The 6,266-nt window shown below is 35.6% G+C and overlaps 1 pseudogene; it reads left to right on the top strand.

The window, feature by feature from the left end:
• The first annotated feature begins 1,645 nt into the window (after positions 1–1,645).
• On the top strand, positions 1,646–1,744 carry LOC132305765 (small nucleolar RNA R71; annotated as a pseudogene).
• Positions 1,745–6,266: the final 4,522 nt, after the last annotated feature.

Consider the following 6,266-nt stretch of genomic DNA (forward strand, 5'->3'; position numbering starts at 1 on the left):
TAATACCCCTAGGCTTTTTAACGGATCGATCGGCAAGTTGCAAAACCACCGACATCGGTTTCAAGTCTCCTAAGCCTAATTTGACATATACCAAGTATGGAAGAAGGTTAGCACTTGCTCCTAAATCAAGGAAAGCTTGATTAATGATATGATCACCACTGATGCATGAAGTGGTAGGTGAACCGGGGTCTTTAAACTTTGGAAGAGTATTATGTTGCAAAATAGAGCTCACTTGCTTAGCCAAGACCACTTTCCTAGGTGCTTGGCTTTTGTTCTTCCACTTTTGGGTATAAAGATCTTTTAAAAACTTGGCATAAGCCGAAATTTGCTTAATTGCATCTAAAAGTGGAAGATTGACTTTCACTTGCCTAAACACATCAATGATTTCATTTGTCTTTGTCTTTTGCTTGTCAAGATAAATGGATCCTTTCAAGGAATCCGGAAATGGAGCTTTTGGTTCAAAAACCTTTTCAGAAAGTTTTTTTGAAGTCTCTTCAACACAAGAAGTTTTGAAATCATTTTGAAAATTTCTCTTTCCAAAATCACTTTTAAAATCACTTTTCAAAATAGTCTCATTTGAAAAATCATGCATATGCAATAAAGGAGGAATAGGATGTGAAACGGGACGGGTGTTAACTTTGGGTTGCACCGGTTCACTCTCTTCATTGGACATACCCACTTGGTTATCCACAATCTTCCCACTTCTCAAGGTAGTCACCGCATTAACATGCTTAATTGTATGACCTTCTGATGAGGAATGAGTCTTCACAACACATTATTGCTTTGGTGGGGCATTCAAAGACATTTTCCTTTTCTCTCTAACATTTAAAGTACTAGCTATTTGCCCTACTTGGGTTTCTAGCTTAGCAATGGATTGAGAATGAAAATAAAGCAATTGAGTGTTTGTCTCTAGAGTGCCGAGAGCAGTCAAAACTTTATCTTCAAAAGCGAGACTCCTAGAATTTCCTTGAGAATATGATGGTTAATTAGGAAAATAAGAATTAGAAAATTGATTACCATATGATTAAAATGATGATCTAAAACCTTGGGAACCTTGGCTTTGCATCGGAGGTGGAATATACTTCCCTTGAAAACCACCTTAGGGAGGGTTTGAGCCTTCCCTTAGTTTCTCCAAGAGAAATTCGGGTGATTCCTCCAACTAGAATTATAGTGGTTGCCATAAGGATTGTTCACTTGATTAACAAAAGCTGCATTGACTTGTTCATGATGCTCACTTTGCACATGTCCATGGGGATAATTGAAAGTAGAATGTAAGACACTTGAACAAGTCATACATGATTCATTAGATGCATGATGGGAATGGTTAGGGAAGGAAGATACTTGATTTGCCGAGTTTTGGTTGATCAAGAATTGATCAAACCTTTGAGATAAGGATTTCATCTCAACGGCTATTTCATTGGAATGGTCAGCTTAATGTAAGCCAACACTCTTCCTTCCACTTGAATTCCTACCATTCTTAGAAGATAAAGTTCAATACAAAGAATTTTCACTCATGCTCTCATAAAGATGCCATACGTTATCCTCATGCCTATCAATATAAGAGCCACCCATGGAAGCATCAACCATACCCTTGTAATTATCGGATAAACTCTCAAAGAAATATTGAACTAATTGCCATTTGGGCATGTCATGATGTGGACACTTCCTAAGCAATTCATTTAATCTTTCCCATACCTCATGGAACGTTTCCCCATCCCTGTGTGAAAACTCTCAAATTGAGGTTCTCATGGCATTGGTCTTAGAAACCGGATAGTACTTCTTCAAGAACTCTTGTTGCATTTCTGCCCAAGAAGTTATTAAAAAAGGCCTAAGATTGTTAAACCAATATTTTGCCTCGTCTTTAAGGGTAAATGGAAAAATTTTAAGCCTTAAGACTTCTTCCGGCATGTTCGTGTATCTCACGGTGGAACACACTTCAAGAAACTCATCCAAATGCTTGTAATATTCTTCACTTGGAAGTCCATGATAGTTAGGAAGCATTTGAATGGTTTGTGGTTTGATTTCATAGTGGTGTGCTCTAAATGGTGGCAATTGAATGCATGTGGGTGCATTATATTTATTAGGCACATAGTGATCTCTTAAAGCAAGGGGAGGGTTAGCAATTGGAGGTGCAACATGGGCACCTTGATTGCCTTGAACTATGGGAGGTTGTGGAGCAAACATTGTCCTAGGCATTCCCAATAGAACTTGGCCTTGTTGTTGTGGTGGGTGAATGAATGGCCTTGGCCTGCCTAATGGTACTTGCATGTTATCATGATGCACATTGGGGTGGAGGATACCTTATTAGTCTATGTGACCAAGGTTCTCCACATGGTCCTCATTATGTACTTCCATTGTAGAAGTATAATGATTAAGATTACCCCTTCCCCTAAGTAACGAACAATGGATTCTAAATTTAAATTAAGAGGGACAAGAGTAGGATTTAATGACCTTCGACCATGCATGCACAAGCAAAACACAGACAAGTAACAAACAATCAACAATCACTTCACCTTCGCAACAATTCAACAATCAACAAATTTCCTCCATATACAATGATCCCATACACCCATGCTATCAACAATATGCAAAGAATAAAAAAATTGCCTCCACGTGGGCTCACGATTTATCTAAGAATTGAAATACAAGCCTCCACGTAGGCCAACTATTTAACTAGAGATTGAGTTAAGAAAGAGCTTACAAAGGGTCCTTTAGCACTTCAATTCAATTTTCAATTTTAGCCTTACAAATTTTTAGATGTTATCTTTTTCCTTGCTTTTGCTTAGCTCCTTGCTTAAAATGCTCCTTTGCTTACCTTCTAGCTCAATGTACCTAGTCAAACAAGAACCAACACAATAAGTAACTAAAATGAAAATGAAAATAAAGTAAAGACACGATCAAAAGAGTACTAATTCCTAATTGATTCCACAAATACAACGTTGCCTTCAATCACTCCCCGGCAACGGCGCCAAAAACTTGGTGGCTCCGCCGTCGAGCGCCACCAAAAGCTTACAAAGTGGACTAAGACAAGTGTGGCCAAGTTTTACATTTATAATTTGGCACTACTTCCTTTCACTAAAAATATAGTTAGGGCGAGTAGGGATCGTCCCAAGGGATTGGTGGGTCGTATTAGGTTGTGGAATCGAGATTAGGGTTAGTAGGTCGAGTGATCAAAAGATTGGTTGGTGATTGAATTATACTAAGATGCAATTTAAACTAAAATAAACAACTAAATGCAATAGAGAGGAAATAAGAGAGAGAGAGAGATCTTGGGGTTTAGAGATTACCACTAAGCATAGCTTTTCTATACCGTTAATGAATGATTAATGAGGGGGAAAACATGTATTGCAACAATAGTGTATGTGTGTGGTTGTTTCAACAAGCATGAATGACTAATTAAGTATATATTATCTAAGCAACAAAGTGGATAGCACAATATATCAAACTAAGCCATTAATCCTTTCTTTAAGCTCACAATCCAAACACATCACAAGGTTAAAGACATATGCTACTTGTTTTCATAAGTATGGAACATCAAACAACAAGCATGGATTATCCTCCCATTTAACATCTAAACTGCAACTACACAACAATTAAGCTAATGACATGAAATTAAACTAATTAAACTAATGGAGAGGCACAATCCATCAAGAAATGAGTATGAACCATCAAATAAACCACAAGAGCATTCTATTAAGCACTATGTCTTAACAATCTCTAAATCTATAGCATCAATACACATAGACATGCATCAATAACACAAAATTTAGAGACAAACACATGAATATCTATTCTAGCATACATAGACATATGGATAGAATGAAATGATCAATTGGAAGCACTAAACCACACAAATCATTGAATAAATAAGATTTATGTATATAAAAATGTCAAAACATGTATCACAATACAAATCCCCTCAAAAATACATAAATCAAGATGTAGAAAGCATGTTTAGGGCTAACTCTAGCCCCAAGAAGATGGTTAGCCACTCAGAATGGTGTTGTAATGACCCAGTCATTTGTCTTCCTTTCTTTTTTTCTGAAATTTTACGAATGAAATTTTTTCGTTTAATTTTCTTTTCTGAGCTCTGTTTTGTGTCGCTTAGTGTCATCTCGATTGCTTGGAATTGGTTCCTGAAACTCTTTTTTGCGGATTGAAAACTTCCTTTGAGGACCGAGTCATTTTCACATTTTTCGTTTTTCGACACTATTCACTTTTCGTCCTTTTCCCTATTTCGTCCTTTTCCCTATTTTGTCTTTTCCCCGTTTGACACTTTGTTGGCGTAACCACACTTCTTGTGATCGGAGTTGGTTTTTGACTTCTTGTATCTCCATCTTGAGTGGTTTCCACGAAATACGTATCTTTACTTTTGCAAGAAAGTACTCTAGTTGCTCCCAGTGTCCATAGGGACATGGATGCAAAGTTCTTTGAAATTATTTTCTTTTCTTAGGGTATTTTTTATAAATATCTTTTGAAGATATTTTATTTCAGGGGCTTTTAAGAAAATATTTTTGGAAGATATTTTTATTCTAGCCATAAGTGCAGTTTTCACTTTTTGGAGGGGTCATTGTGCAATTAATGAAAGTTATAGAAAAATGTCTTGTTTAAGCATGGATCCTTGTACGGGATTCATTTTTACATTTTTTTGAGTTGTGTACTCTTAGAATTTCCTCCTGGTCGAAGTTTTCCAGTTTCAGAATTTCTGGCCCCGGTTTGCGCCAAACTTGTTTTAGGCATAACTTTCTGCTCGGGACTCAGTTTTTAATGCCGTTTCTTCCGTTGTTCATATTTTATCATTTTAAATCTTTTTTGTCCACAAAGTTTTGCCATTTGAGCGCGTCTACTCAAATTTTACTTTTTCGGACCCGACGGGGCCTATTCGAGGCACTTTTTGAGATTTCTATAAAAAGGGAGTGAGATATTTCATTTTTCATCTTCTCCCCTCTTCATGCACGACCTGGAGCTCCCATGGCATCCCAAGGGGTGCTTCCATCTTCTCTCTCCTGTTTTGGTTCATTTTTCCTCGATGGAAAGTCTTCGGCCTTAACGTTTGTTGTTCCCCTCGCCGTGCTCTACCTTTTCCCCTTATTAGAATTGAGTTTTGACCATTTCTTGATTTTGGTTTTGAGGTCAAGTTATGATTTTGATGGGGCTTTCATGGGGGTTATGTTCACAACGTTGTCCCCGACAATACCTAGTAGTTTCGTCGGATTCGGAGCCGTTCCATTTTGGTGGGCCCTTGGGATTTTCATCTCAAATTGAGGTAGGAGATGTTCTAGGTTTAAATTCTTGTTATATAGCATGCTTGTGATGCTTATACTACTTGTTTGCATGATTAAATATAAAATCTAGAGATTTTATTATTTATTTTTCTTGTACGGTATCTAATTTTCTCAGTTGCTCATGACTCGGTTTAAAAATGTAGCATGATTTTATATTGCTCCTTGATATACTCATTGTCGTGTATTAAAATTGCAACATTTGAATAAGTATTAAAGATTTTATTTAATATTTATCTTAGGTGAAAGATTAATTCACATGGCCTTAACTAGCTTGAAATTAATATGTGTTAGCATATTATATTAGGCCTTAGCATGCTCTTCAACATAGTTGAATTTGAAAGTAATTGGAGGTGTTTTGAAAATTAGTAATTATTAATTTATTTGATTAATTAATTTACCCCGAGTGCACTATTCACTCTATTTGAATTCCGACTTGATATTCTTGATCTACATGCGATATAGCTTTACATAAATTTGATTTAGAATATTCGGTGAAGTTTTGAAACCTTTCATTTAATTAATTTCCTTGTTTAAGATTTAATTCTCATAGTGATATACAACTTGGAATTAAATTGTGGCATGCTAGAAAATTAAGCTTTAGTGTGGTTGTTCACATATATTAAATTGAGATTAATTGCATGAGAATTGCAACCTTAATTTTATATTTAACTTTAGTGAAAGTTTAATTTACATAGGTGTAAATTGCATGAAATAAGCTTGTAATGTGATATTGCATTAGTCCTTGGCATGTTCTCTAAGATATGTTAAATTGAGAGCATTTAGTTAAGTTTGAAAATCTAGAGATTTTAATTAAAAGAATTAATTAAAATCTATTTTGTGGTCCCATTAGCTTAATTAAAATTTTAACTTGATATTTGTATTGGCCATGACTTGTTTACTAGTATATATTAATTTGGGACTATTTGAAGTTGTTTTAGAATCTTGGGATTTAAATTAGCATGATTTAATTAAAGTTCTACT

Source organism: Cornus florida, unplaced genomic scaffold, assembly GCF_030987335.1.
Source record: "Cornus florida cultivar Cherokee Brave unplaced genomic scaffold, ASM3098733v1 CherokeeBrave_3.0.0_Hap2_Chr04, whole genome shotgun sequence".
Taxonomy (NCBI): Eukaryota; Viridiplantae; Streptophyta; class Magnoliopsida; order Cornales; family Cornaceae; genus Cornus; species Cornus florida.